This window comes from Corythoichthys intestinalis, chromosome 19 (genome assembly GCF_030265065.1).
Source record: "Corythoichthys intestinalis isolate RoL2023-P3 chromosome 19, ASM3026506v1, whole genome shotgun sequence".
NCBI classification, from domain to species: Eukaryota; Metazoa; Chordata; class Actinopteri; order Syngnathiformes; family Syngnathidae; genus Corythoichthys; species Corythoichthys intestinalis.
The window spans coordinates 10,193,982-10,209,646 of record NC_080413.1 but is presented as its reverse complement, the minus strand read 5'-3'; the positions used below and the strand labels follow the sequence as shown (position 1 = coordinate 10,209,646).

Here is a 15,665-nt window from a genome sequence, read left to right as displayed (position 1 = left end):
GCCAAAATGCCTTTTGCCACATATCCGAAAAATGCCACATGGCAAAAAAAAAAACACATGCCAAAATAAATTTAGCCATATGGCAAAATCAATGTTGTCAAATACTGTACCGCTTTTTGTTCTCGCTGTCTCTCTAAATTTTACCCAAAAAAGCTCACCAGCACTCCTGCAATTTCACTGAACGTGCTGCGGGAGACGCTGTCGAGCCAGTGTTTAGCCGGAGCACACATGCCCATAAAGGGGAGGCGCTTGATCCGGAGTAAAGTGTCTTCTACGCTCGGTGCCACTCGTCTTCCTCCAGTCTTCATCAGCGCATCTTAGTCACGCCGCTCCCCGCCGTCGGTGACCCGCACACGGACGAACGAGCTCACCTTTTCACTACCTTCCTCCGACCCTACTTTGCTGAACAATGCACAAGCAGCGCGTCTTCTTTGCCGGATAATAATAGCGTAGGAAAGGGAGGAACGAACTATAACCCGCCGGTGGTGGTGCTTGTCGGCCGGTGCAAGGGAGCGAGGACCAGCGGAGCAACGAGCGGCCCCGGTAGGTAAGCCACCCTGCGGCCGTCTCTCGGTGCTCATCTGTCGGCCACCAGCTTGGACGCGAGCCGGTCACTTGACATGTCATCAATGAACAGATTCAAACGTTGTGCGCAGGCGCTGAGGTTTATCATAAAAAATAACTTATAAATTATTATTGTTTTTGTTATAGTATTACTATTATTATAGTGAATTCAGAAAGACTTAAAGCACTCATTAATGGGAAGTTGGAATCAATATTTTAATGCATTTGGAATGCATCTACATGAAGTATTAATTAGCTATAGTTGGGATTTACTGTTATTTCCCAAGGCACTATAATGCTCAGGTTGCATTGTTTTAACTGTACTGATGTAAACAATGGCCTGACTCATTACTTGCACATTGACCTACCAATACTCAGCAATAATGCATACTTTAGTTTTATTACTTAAACGGTTGTTTTAATTATTAATATAATAATTTCATGAGAGAGTCACACTTACAGTATTAACAGCTTGGCCTTCAACATATTTACAGTAAATGCTGGTATGTCATATGTGTTCTTTGTTTGTTTATTTGTTTGTTTGTTGGTTTGTTTGTAGAGCAACTTACTGACCGGATCTATATTTAGTAGTCGCTCAACTCGGCCAAGTCAGCGCCAGGCGTCATGTTGATTCCAGTGATGGTATTATCATAATCTGGCCTCCATATTTAGCATGATTTATCAACCCCCGCAACCCCCTCTACTTCTTGCTGATGCTTTCATGAGCTGCATGAAGAATCATCACGAACATGCACTGTATGTCACTCACTACTGAAGTCGATTTTCCAGCAAGCTGTCCTACACTTGTGTATTTACTTGAACTTTTTAGTGGCAGTCCATTGAAAAAATTCGATCCCTGTCTTTGTTTAGGTTATTCATTCTCCGGTTTTTACCAAAACAACTTCAAAACGCAAAAATATGTCAGGGTCATATCAGGTAGAAAATAACACGGTCAGAAGCAAATTAGCGGAACGTAAACCAGGAAGCTTTAACATTAATCAGAAAAATATTTCCCCATCCGTGCACTTACTTAAAAGCATTCTTTTGACACTGGCGGCTGCAAAAATGATTAATGTCCGGAAAAAACACATTGTCGTTGTCTGGCAGAATCCTCATCAATCAAATAACACCATGATGCATAAGTAACTGAACACTGCATTGTTTGAATTGGTGTTTTACCTTCTATTGTATCATTGCACACTAAAATGAACAAGCCAGCACCAAAAAATAATTTCTAAATCACTAATTTAGTTCATTATCACTGATTAAAAACAGGCAAAAACACATCAACAAGGCCTGTATTTTGACTCATAATATCTTGAAAATACAAGCGAAGTTTAAATCTTGACGTAAATTGCTGAGTTTACGTCACTTAAAGTGTCCAGTAGTGTTAATATTCATTTTTCTTCTATTTTTTTAATGTGAAACTGACCAAATTTGAACATGCAGGGTTTCTATGTGACAGCAAGGTACACAACTGTACAGTGCAGTGTAGTACAGTAGACTACAGTACATTACGGTTCTTCTCCCTCAGTCTCCGAGGGTAATCTGTCCTTGTCGGATGTGAATTACGCCAGCCCAGGGATTCGCCTCGGCCGGAGGAATTCATTTCGAGGTCCAACCGGAGACATTTATCCTATTAGCTGAGAGCCCTCGTTGTCGCTTTGCTCAGCAAATTACAATTTGGTCGCCCCAGGGCATTTGTGTTGTCGTTATTATCTACGCCAAGCATGAAAATATGAAGAGGATGGATTCACGCGAAACTTAGTAGAAGACTTGATGAATCTATCTGAAGAAATGGGGATTTGTCTGGTGTTTTGTCTTTTGAGTTGCCATGGAACTGTCACAGAGTGGCAATGGTTCAGTCCTGTCTGTTTAACACATTGGCTGCCAATGAGTTGACTCATTCACTAATTTTGCTTGTTTTCATTGAATTTATTTGCTACTCTTGCATTTTGAGTTAGTACTAATAGTACAGTACCTTCTGTCGAATGCTGTTTAGCTAACACAGTGGTTCTTAATAGTGTTGTTCCGATCATGTTTTTTGCTCCCGATCCGATCCCGATCATTTTAGTTTGAGTATCTGCCGAGTCAAATGAGTTCAAGAAACTAAATTCTGTGCTTTACGAAGAGTGAAAAAAGGAGAATTTAACACAGACGAAATCATTCGGCCGATTAGAGTGAAGTATTACTGAAACAAAATGGTGACGTCACGTACCGTAATGGTCGGTAACGGGTCGCCGCAGACGTTTCTTCAACACAACATGGCCGTGTCGATTAAAAAAAAAAAAAAAAACGGTATATATATATATGTAGTATATATATATATATGTATATATATATATTTCTGTCTCCATCCATGTACCCATTTATAATGCGCACCATGATTTTACAAGTTGATTTTGGGGGAAAAAAAGTGCGCGTTATATTCGGGAAATTACGGTAATTTGAAGTTGGTTGCTTAAAGATTGGCCATGTTAAGATAAGAAACGCCAATATTTTAAAGGTGTGAGTAAGGTTAACAAATTAGCTAGAATGTGCACAGGTTAAAATAAAATAGATAATTGAAATAATTAGGGTTGTTCCGATCATGTTTTTTTGCTCCCGATCCGATCCCGATCGTTTTAGTTTGAGTATCTGCCGATCCCGATATTTCCCGATCCGATTTTTTTTTTTTTTGCTCCCAATTCAATTCCAATCATTCCCGATAATTTTTCCCGATCATATACATTTTGGCAATGCATTAAGAAAAAAATGAATAAAACTCGGATGAATATATACATTCAACATACAGTACATAAGTACTGTATTTGTTTATTATGACAATAAATCCTCAAGATGGCATTTACATTATTAACATTCTTTCTGTGAGAGGGATCCACGGATAGAAAGACTTGTGACTTTGTATATTGTGACTAAATATTGCCATCTAGTGTATTTGTTGAGCTTTCAGTAAATGATACTATCGCCATTTAACTGTTCTGCCCAAATGCATGATTGGAAGTGCAATCATGACTGTGCGTAGTGGCACCAACTGATATATCTTCTTTGCGTTGGGAAATAACATAGGGTGCTAAGAAAAAGATCAATCACTACCTTTCTTCCCCACATTGCTTCTCACGATATTTCTAATTGTTGAGAGAGGGATTTTAAGGTTTTAGCCAATTAAAAATAGGCTTCAAAGACTGCCAAAATTCACTCTACTCATTTTACACTGCCTTTTAGCTCTATATTTAGATAAAACGGCGCCATTATAGATTGAACGCGACAATGCGTGAGTGGGTCGTGCAGCGCATGCGTTCATTGCATGAAATATTTTAACGTGATTAATTAAAAAAATAAGATTACCACCGTTAACGCGATAAATTTGATAGCCCTACTTTAAGCCTAAACTAAAGACTCTGGATGAGTGTAAGACATTTTTTCTGTAACGTTAAATACAAATAGAAAACGATCTAATAAAAAAAAAAAAAAAAAATTAAAAAAAGGCATGTCCAATATTTTTTTGCCGATTCCGATACTTTGAAAATGACGTGATCGGACCTGATCGATGCCGATCAATCGGGACATCTTTAGTTCTTAACCTTGCTAAAGTTACCAAACCTCACAAGTTTTACATGCGGATTCACCGGACCCTTCGGAATTAGATAATAAAACATTATTTTTTTCAAATTCAAAACCGATATATCTAAACTAGCAAGCTAACAATTTAGCAAATTCCCGTTCAAAATTCTTCTCATTTTGACAGCATGTTTTATAAACCAGTCAAAATTTGATACCATGCTGCGCATTGTGCGAGTCAACCTTCCACTGAGCAAACCAGTTCCTCCTCCCATCAGATGGAGGACTAGCAGTTAAAAGAAATGAATTAAGCCTGTAAATTGGGAGCAAAATCAGGCGACCTGGTCTAAAAAGCCACTTTGCCTAGATTTAATCAGCGTACGAAAATAGGGCCCTGCGTTTCTTTACCTTCGCCGAACCTCTTGGCAGAGGTAGCGTTACTTCAAAATAATATTACTCAAGTCAAAGTAAAAGTAGTCATTCAAAAAATGTACTCAAGTGCAAGTAAAGTGTTTGGTGAATAGAATACTCAGCTAATGAGTAACATTGTGAGGAACTGCTTACATTGTTTATTTTTTAAACAATGGTATTTTTTCTCTCTCAAACCAAACTTATCTATAAGAACTGTTGTTATAATAATACTGTACAATAACCCATGACATAACCACATTAAACCAAAGAAATACAACAACAACAAAAAAATTGAATTCCGGCGAAAAAAATAACAGAAATGAAGCATTATTCGTTCAAAGAGCATGAGTGCCCTCTAGTGGAAAAAATAGTTCCTAGTTTGAATACTGTAGTTGTTTCCTTCATGGTTACTATTATGAAATTAAAAGGATCATATTGCCGGTTTTCCTTGGTCAATCGGTGCCAAATAAAAACTGGAAGAGAGGGTAAAATCCGCGCTTTCGAGTCATGTTGAGGGCAGCGCTCTATGTCAAATACTTCATTTTTTATGGTGCTTCGAAGACACCAAGTGATTGAACAGGCTGGCGTGATCATAGAATGTCAAGCTTGCGTGTGATTGGTATATTGTAGTCATGTGATTAATGTTGCGTTGTGTCATTGGTGAAATTTGTAGAGCTACTCTTGGCATCTCTGGGGAAAAAAAAAGAAATCTAATATGTAGAATAAAGAGATGTAACAACGTAGCGGAGTAAGAGTAGTGTTTTTCTTCACAAATCTAGTCAAGTAAAAGTAAAAAGTATGGCTTTGTAAAACTACTCTTACAAGCACATTTTTCTCAAAAAGTTACTCAAGTAAATGTAACAAAGAAAACGTAACGCGTTACTACCCACCTCTGCCCATTAGACTTACTCACCGAACCCCTGGGGTTTGATCAAACCCAGTTTAAGAACCACTTAGCTGACAAACACTCCCTGTACATTGAATGTTTAGTTGTTTTAGTGTATTAATCAGCTATTTTTTAATTCTGACTTTGCAAACTTTGGCCCCAGAACTTAAATACAGTGGTACCTCGACATACGATCCTTTCGACATCCAACATAAAATTTGACTCGACATATGACAACATGCTCGAATTACGATAATTTATGACAGCGTCGCAGTTCCACAGTTTTCCCGCACGGGTGATTTTCTTGTGAGAGAAATCACCATTGGTCCGAACAATGTTAGTGCAGGCGGTGAAAAAGGAAAAAGGTGACGCTTACCATTGAAATAAGAAGCAAATTATAGAAAAATATGAGCGTGGTGTGCGTTAGAGTGAACTGGCACGACAACATGGCCGGTCTCCACCGACCTTCGTTCACCAGTCTCTATAAGTTAAGGTGACAATGAAATCAAGGTGACAATGAAATCGCTTTTTATTTCCGATTGTAACATCGGCAAGGAAGTCGCCAGCATCGTCAGGTTTTTAATCATTTATTTCAGAACTTGAGCAACACAACACGGCTACTGTCTGCCGTAGCTGACGCCAACAACAACATGAAAAATAGTAAAAACGTCCCACTCTACCGCACCTCTCTCTCGTCAGTCACACGGTGAGTTCAGGAACAGCATGCAAAACACAACCGCCACATTAGAACCTGATTGCTTACATTATAATTTGTTATTATTCCAATTTGTATTTATAATACGTATAACTGTTTTGCAATGTGTAACTGTACCAGCAGTATTTATTAAGGATTTAGCATCGGTTTTTAGGATGTGGAACGAATTAATCGAATTATAATGTATTCTTAAGGGAAAATCCCGCTCGACATACGACCGTTTCGACTTACAAACCAGGTCCTGGAATGAATTAAATTCATATTTAGAGTTGGGCTGCAGCTATTGATTATTTTAGTAGTCGATTAATAGATGAGATGAACTAGTTAGTTCGAATAATCATGTAATCGGATAAGGAACATATAAAAAAATTAAAATACCTGAGCTTCAAAAAGTAAATTAATAAAAAAATAGTATTTAAGTACAACAGAAGAACAATTGGCTAACTTACAAAAGTCCGCTAGCTTAAATACTATAAAATGCTAACTTGTTTTTTTTTTTGTTTTGTTTTTTTACAATGCTCTTAACAAATGGTTCAAACACATATTCCCACAAAAAAAGAAATTATGAAAGCATTAAAAAACATTAGCTCAAACAAGAACTTAGCTTATGTTGCTCTTAACAGGGAGCAGCCGGATTTAGCCATGTGAAATGAGTTATGTCATATTCACTGTTGCCACGAGAGGGCAGTGTATCCACCCAAATCAATAAAACTTAATGCAAACACTTTCAAAACAAACCATTAAAACAGCACTTTAATTAAACTAATACTCGAAGTAGCAAAATTGAATTGGAATCTTTTTTTGCTAATCGAATTACTCGAGTTAATCGATTAATCGTTTCAGCACTAATGTAGAGGTACCACTGTAGTACTGTCCTAGCCAATAAGATAAGACATAAACTTGCACTCTCTGAACGATAAGGTTGTCTAATTTTACTAGAATTTATTTGCTAATTTGAATCTCAATGGAAATGTTCCCCACTACAGAATCTAAATTGTAAAATTCAATCTTTAAATCTAGCATTTTTCATTGCATTCTCCATGAACCAATAAGTAGCCTGCCGGCTAACATACCACAAGAGGCTTTATTACTTTTGTAAATAAGATGTCTGTTTTTGCTGTTGAAGTCAAAATAGAGTGCACTGTGACTGTACAATTGGTTGTATTGAGCACTCGTGTTTTCGAGTATCTTGCAGCAGTTAGTATAAGATTAGCGAGATATGATGATGAAACCTACCGTGTGGTGTTGAGTTGGTCCCCGCTGGTTAGGTTTCAGGTTATGTGCTGTGTTTGAAAAAAATAATAAAAGAAATGAAGCGGTAGTAGCTCGCCTCGTTAAACACGGAGACGACGTGAATGGGCCGTGTATATCTTTTATTCGCGCACGTGATTACAATGCTTGTGTTACGTCAGCACTGAAACAGCGAATTATTTTCATATCATGTCAATGTTACTTACTCTCACTTTCATTTTTTAAAACTTTTCTTTAGTTTGTTTAACAATATTCTAGAGTAATCCATTATTTTTCGTAAGCTTATTTTATTTTAATTAGTGCTGTAACAATTGTTTAGAAAAAAGCTTTAAATCAAATTTCGCTGCTTAGAGGTTTCAGTTAGAGTTGTGTTGTAATTAGGGTTCCGATCTAGGCATGTGCCGGTATGAGATTTTGACGGTACGATAACCGTGAGCAAAAATACCGCGGTTTCACGGTATCACGGTATTGCAATTATAGCTCCAAAATGTGTTATTTTGAGATGTATGGGTTAAAAAAAAAACAACTTCTTTCCATTGAACAGGATTTTTTTTTTAGAACATAGTTGCAAATTGGAATATGAATGTATTGTTAAAATATATAAATTATCAATTAAAAAAAAAAAACTTATAAAAAAAAATTAAAATATAACATAGACTATACCCACAGCCACAGCTCAAGTTGCTCAAGTTTAGAGCAAGAACAAAATAATTTCTATAAAAAAAGTAAAAACTCTTATGAATAAAATTTTAAAACATTTATACTGCATAATTTTTTTTGAGGATTGAAAAGCTCAAGTGAAGTTTCGCCATTTTCAGCCACTGTGTCAACTCTAGTCTACATGATGTCATGCCTTTGTGTTAGAAAGAACAAAAAATTCAAAAGTTAATAACTTAGTTAAAAATGTATAAGTTAGTTAAAATGTAAATATTGTTGTGGAAAGGTTTCATCTTAAAAAAAAAATATATATAATAATAATTGGGAGTGAGACCTCTCCTTGATCCAGCGAACGTGGATTTTGTGCTTAGAGCAAGATCATCTTTCCTCAATTAACGATCTTTGATGCTATGCCTTTTTTTCCCCCTTCATTCAAGAGAATCATGCTTGTTTTCTCACTCTGCGGCTGTAACACTCGACGGAGTTGCTCTCCCAGCTAAGCCTAGGCTAACATTCGTCTTTTATAAGCTTTTAGTTAGTTTGTATATCGAATTTCAAAGGAAAATATGTGTTTTGTTTTTGGCGAACTCATAGTGCTAATCTGTATAGCTACTCACACATGGGAAAATACAATTGTACAACGTTTTAAATGTATTCATTCTGTATATTTCACTTACCACGATTTGAGAGCTCAATAAATTGAAGAAAAGAACGCCTTATGTTTGGAGTATTTGTTTAGGGTTCGCTGGCTGTTTAGCCGATAATCACTTTCACACGCAGCAACAAACGGGAGGGGGTGAGCGCTGCCGCGCCACGCCACTTCTGGCTGGATTTTTGACACATGAAAAATGGCGAATACCGTACTACGGTCTGACGGAAAATTTTAGTGGTTTTGAAACCGCGACGTTTTCACACCACGGTAAACCGTGAAACCGGTAACCGGCACATGTCTATTCCGATCATGTTTTTTTTACTCCCGATCCGATCCCGATCGTTTTAGTTTGAGTATCTGCCGATCCCGATATTTCCCGATCTGATTGCTTTTTTTTTTGCTCCCGATTCAATTCCAATCATTCCCGATAATTTTTCCCAATCATATACATTTTGGCAATGCATTAAGAAAAAAATGAATAAAACTCGGACGAATATATACATTCAACATACAGTACATAAGTACTGTATTTGTTTATTATGACAATAAATCCTCAAGATAGCATTTACATTATTAACATTCTTTCTGTGAGAGGGATCCACGGATAGAAAGACTTGTAATTCTTAAAGGATAAATGTGACTTTGTATATAGTGACTAAATATTGCCATCTAGTGTATTTGTTGAGCTTTCAGTAAATGATACTGTAGCCATTTAACTGTTCTGCCCAAATGCATGATGGAAAGTGCAACCATGACTGTGCGTAGTGGTATCAATTGATATATCTTGGGAAGCGTTGGGAAATAACATAGGGTGTTAAGAAAAAAGATCAATTACTACTTTTCTTCCCCACATTGCTTCCCACGATATTTCTAATCGTAGGGAGAGGGATTGCAAGGCTTTAGCCAATTTAAAAAAAGGCTCCAAAGGCTGCCAAAATTCACTCTACTCATTTTACGCTGCCTTTTAGCTCTATATATAGGTAAAACGGCGCCATTACAGATTGAACGCGACAATGTGTGAGTGGGTCATGCAGCGCATGCGTTAATTGCGTTAAATATTTTAACGTGATAAATTTTTAAAAAAATTAATTACCGCCGTTAACGGGATAAATTTGATAACCCTACCTTAAGCCTAAACTAAAGACTCTGGATGAGTGTAACATATTATGTCTGTAACGTTAAATACAATTAGAAAACGATTTAATTAAAAAAATATATATATATATATTAAAAAAAGGCATGTCCGATATTTTTTTTGCCGATTCCGATACTTTGAAAATGATGTGATCGGACCCGATAGATCGGGATGCCAATCGATCGGGACATCTCTAGTTGTAATGGTTTGTTTTGAAAGTGTTTGCATTTAGTTTTATTGATTTTGGGTGGATACACCCTTTAGTGGCAACAGTGAATATGACATAACTTATTTACCTTGGCTGAATCTGTTAAGACCAAGATATGGTAAGTTTTTGTTTGAGCTCGTTTTTTTTTTTTTTTAATGCATTCGTAATTTAGTTTATAGGTATATTTAGCAGTTTTTGTGAGAATAGGGGTTTGAACGATTTGTTAAGAGCATTGTAAGGGAAAAAAAACGTAGCTTTTTGTAGCATTTAAGCTAGCGGACTTTAACTATGCAAGTTAGCCAAGTGTTTTTTTTTTGTACTTAGAGCCTCATTTATGTATTCATTTTTTTCATACAATTGGAGGCTAATCTCAGATAATTTATTTTAAAATTATTTTATTGCTCTTGTGAAATGAAAGTGCAATTCTGCAGTTTGAAGAAACTTATTTGGTGTTTGCACTTTCAAAAGAGCATTAAATGCTATCTTATCATGCCGAAATAAATGTTGTTGCAAGCATAAACACAAGTTTCTTTGTTTTATATCTCCTAAAATTGATGATTCAATTATTCCAACTAACTAGTTGATAGATTAATCAATTATTTAAATAATCAATTGCTGCAGCACAATTTTAATGTATAGTTTTTACGCCTATAATTTTGAGGTAAGTTATTATTTGTATTTTTTTAAGAAATTCATTATCATAAAATGAACTCATTCACCGCCATTCACAGTGATAGACATCAAATCCATTTGAATTGGGATGACTGGCATAGAGGAATCATGTTTCATTGCCATTGACAACGATAGACGTCCAATCCGTTTTGGCTTGGGGGGTGTAGCAATCATTCAAAGCTAATTAAAATAAATTAAAATGTGTTCAATTTTGTATTTTTCTTCAAATAGTTTGTTGTTTTGTTTGTAGATGAAAAAAATTAAGAAACAGTTTGCTTCAGGTTTTATATTTTACTGATAATATACTTTTGAATTATTAAAAAAAAAAAAACCTAAACAACGATTTAGTGATTAACTCGAGTAATTCGATTAGAAAAGAGCGTAATCAAATTTTGCTGCTTTGTGGATTTGTTTATTTAGATTGGCATTGTAATGGTTTTGAAAGTGTTTGCATTTGGTGTTATTCGTTTGGGTAGATACACTGCCCTCTTGTGGTAACAATGAATATGGCATAACCCATCTAACATGACTGGATCTGGCTGCTCCCTGTTAAGACCAACATAAGGTTGTAAGTTTTTGTGTGCGCTACTATGATTGTTTATGCATTCGGAATTTAGTTCAGAAGTGCATTCAGCAGTTTTTTGTAGGAATATGTGTTTGAACAATTTGTTAAGAGCATTGTTTAAAAAAAAAAAAAAGTTAGCATTTTATAGCATTTGAGCTAGCACACTTTTGCTATGCGAGTTAACCAATTGTTCTTTTGTTGTACTTCGATCCTCATTTGTTATTTTTTATACCGTTTGAGGCTAAGCTCAGGTATTTTAATTTAGTTTTAAATGCAAATATTGCTCTCATGAAATAAAAATGCAATTCTGTAGAGTTTGAAAAACGAAACACTCAGGAATTCGGTATAAGCATTTAATGCTCTTTTGAAAGTGCAATCTTAGCAAGCCCCTGTGCTACATCTCCTAATTTTTTTTTTTTGCAATGCATGAAATGTTTCTAATCCGATTATTCGAACTAATTGATAGATTAATCGATAATTTAAATAATCTAGTGCTGCAACGATTAATTGATTAACTCGAGTATTCGATTAGGAAAAAAAGATTCGAATTAAATGTTGCTGCTTCGAGTATTCGGTTAATTAAAGTGGCATTTTAATGGCTTGTTTTGAAAGTGTTTACATTTAGTTTTATTGATTTGGGTGGATACTCTGTCCTTTAATCTGCCTCATTTCACATGGCTGAATGGCTGCTCCCTGTTAAAACCAACATAAACTAAGATTTTGTTTGAGCTCATATTATTTTTAATGCATTCTTAATTTAGTTTACAGGTATATTTTGCCATTTTTTGTGGTGATTTGTGTCTGAACCATTTGTTAAGAGCATTGTTAAAAAAAATAAAAAACCGTTAGCATTTCATAGCATGTAAGCTAGCGGGCTTTTGCTGTGCAAGTTTGCCAGTTGTTTTTTCGTTGTACATACTAGTAGATCCTCATGTTCCTTATATTATTCGAACTAACTAGTTCATCGATTAATCGACAACTAAAATAATCGATAGCTGCACCCCTAAAATAATCGATAGCTGCAGTCTTACTTTTAAAACGTACAGTACATACAGAGTTACTATGTGCATATGGAAGCAAAGTACGGTGTGAATGTAAAACATCACAAAAAGTGAAACACCCCGATGAAATAAATGCTCCCCATATCATTGAAAAATCAAATATAAAATACATTAATTGCTGTGCTCTGCTGCATAATGAAGCCAAACTATGCGTGTGATTTTCTTCACTCGACGCCTCTTGAGTCGTGAAGGGCGTCATGTCTTGCTGGGCTTCAGAGAGTGGAAAACATTAAGTGCGATACTTCAATATTAGTCCTTTTGTGATTGCCTCTATTGATTAAATGATTGCAACGATTGATTTTGCACAAACAAGAGTCTAAAAAAGCAATTTAACAAAGTAAAAGAAAGATTAAGTACTTCATTAGCATTAGCCTCTTTTTTTTTCTGTTTAAACCCTTTTACATGTAATGCTGCTGAAGTGGCGATGTTTTGAGTGAAACGTCAGGAGGGGAAAAACGTGCGTGCGGACGTTTTTAGCCAGCAACTTAGCGCTCGTCTGCACTTAGCCTAATTGCACCTTGCAGTGATCGCTTTAGTGGTGATCATTGATCACAATGCGTTGTCCGTTGCTGGCCTGTGTTGATTAGCACCTCGATGGAAGTGGCTTGGGTTGACCGTGACGTGCCCTGCCTGCTAATAATGTGATGAGAAACCTTTTTAAAAGCGGAACAATGTTGATGGTTTCAACTGGATTCTGGTGGTTGTTTTTGTTTTTAGTAATAGAAAGGTTGCGGTTGATTATTTCAAGTGTTTTTTTTTTTTTAGGGCTGTCAAATTTATCGCATTAAAATATTTGACGCAATTAACACATGGACGGAATGACTTGTTCATGCGTTGCCTCAAACAGTTTACAACGACGCCATTTTTGCACATTTGGACCGAAAAGGTAGAGAAATGCGAGTGGACACAGGCGTTCATTGGACCGCGCGTTTTATTGGCTGAAGAAGCCACTACTAATTGTCATGGTTGCCCAACTTCCCATTATGCATTTGGGCAGAGCAAGGTACTATCTTTTTCTTAACATGCTTAATTGAACACAACGCAGAACATATTGTATACCATTTGCAGCCACTACTGACAGTTAGTAGTGAGAACCTCTTGTTACCTCACGATTCGATACGATTTGCGATTCAAAGCTCACGATAATGATTTTCTGACGATATGGCGATACAATGATTATCGATACATTGGTCAGGAAGTCATTCAAGGATATTCTACAAACAACTAATAAACAGAAAAACAAGCTTCTGCTGCGAATTGGAATGAGTATATCAATAGTAGACGTCCAATCCATTTGAACTGGGAGGGTGGCAGCGAATGAACATTCGTTCATTCGCTGCCATCCCTCCCACTTCAAAAGGATTGAACGTCTATGGCTGTCATTGGCAGCCAATGCCAGGCAACGACGTTTAATTAAAGTGCCGCTGTAATGCTTTGCTTTGAAAGTGTTTGCATTTATTTTTATTGATTTGGGTGGATACACGGCCCTCTTGTCTGCCTCATTTCACATGGCTGAATCCATCTGATCCCTGTTAAGACCAACATAAGCTAAGTTTTTGTTTGAGCTAATAATTGTTTTGGAATGCATTCGTAATTTAGTTTAAAGGTATACTTAGCAATTTTTTGTGGGAATATGTGTCTGAGCCATTTTTTAAGAGCATTGTAAAAAAGCGTTAGCATTTTATAGAATTTAAGCTAGCTGACTTTTGCTATCTAAGTTAGCCAATTGTTTTTTGTTGTACATAGATCATATATATATATATATATATATATATATATATATATATATAAGCTAAAACTAAAATAATCAATAGCTGCAGCCCTATTTCGAATGAACGAACGTTCCCAGTCTAAATGGATTGGCCGTCGAGCAGCGTCAATGGCAGCCTTAGAGTTACCTGACACACTATTATATTCCTTTTTAAAAAAAAATTATTTATTTTTTATTTTTTTAAACATTGACACCTTTATAACGATGTCTCGATTCTTAGCAGTAGCATATCGGTAACCTTTTGGGATACAATGTATCACGATATATCACCATTTTGATATATTGTCACACCCCTACTGACAGTCATGGTTGCCCAACTTTCCATCATGCAACTGGGCGGAGCAGGAGACGATCTTTTTCTTAACACGCCGAATTGAACATAACGTACGATAAACCATTTGCATCCACCCCTGAGAGTCATGGTTGACCAACTTCCCATCATGCATTTGGGCGGAGCAGGAGGCGTTCTTTTTCTTAACACGACTAATTGAACACAACGCAGATCGTACTGTATACCATTTGCAGCCACCACTGACAGTCATGGTTGCCCAACTTCCCATCATGCATTTGGGCAAAGCAAGAGACGATCTTTTTTCTTAACACGCCTAATTGAAAACAATGTAGAACATAGTGGACACCATTTGCAGCCACCACTGACAGTCATGGTTGCCCAACCTCCCATCATGCATTTGGGCCGAACAGTTAAGTCGCTACAGTATCGTTTAGTGACAGCATAACAAAAATAATTATTCTATCACTCAAAAAAATAATGTTCACAAAAAGAAAAGCGCTCAATGCAAAGAGAACTGGCATTCCCAATCAAATAGCTATGCAAAATACACATAAATGTTAATAATGTTAATGCCATCTTGTGGATTTATTGTTATAATAAACAAATACAGTACTTATGTACAGTCTGTTGAATGTTCATGTCCCTCTTGTGTCTTATCTTTCCGTTCCAACAATAATTTACAGAAAAATATGGCATATTTTAGAGATGGTTTGAATTGCGATTAATTACGATGAATTAATTTTTAAGCTGTTATTAACTCGATTAAAAATTTTAATTGTTTGACAGCGCTAGTTTTTTAAAATCTTGTTGTCATGGTGGCCCTCAATGAACATTTCTTTATTGTTAGTTATTAACATCGGCAGCCTTTGACGGTGATAGATGTCCAATTCATTTAAATTTGGATCATTCACTGCCAGGCCTCCCAATGGATTTGATGTCTGTTGCCGTCAAAAGCAGCCAATGAGTCAAGGCTCAACCACAGGGTGCTGAATTGTCTTTTTAAGTTCTGTTCTGTGTTAATAAACTTACAACTTTGGCGGTTTGTGAGTTTGATGACTTGCCAGAAAACACAAAGTCTAGTAAGTTGACTTTGACAATTCAGCCCTGAAGCCTGTTTCATTTAGCTACATGGAATTTGATAGCTTGATTAATTTTTCAAAGCTCGGTCGACCCACAAAAATGTCTTGGAATCGTGCCCGAAAAGGCAAAAAACATCTGCCATTTGGGTTTTGAGGCTGTTTTTGCATCAATTCTGCCATTTCTA

General features: G+C 36.3%; 1 protein-coding gene across 2 annotated transcripts in view; it reads left to right on the top strand.

Annotated features, from left to right (window-relative positions):
* Positions 1-300: 300 nt before the first annotated feature.
* Positions 301-15,665, top strand: part of LOC130907439 (kelch-like protein 29) — a 501,705-nt gene continuing 486,340 nt past the window's right edge. Inside the window, exon 1 of one of the 2 annotated variants that reach the window (XM_057822529.1) lies at positions 301-543. The gene's annotated coding sequence lies outside the window, so the exon portion shown is untranslated. Of the gene's footprint in view, positions 548-15,665 lie in introns of both variants that reach the window. The other variant, XM_057822530.1, reaches the window with a different exon arrangement.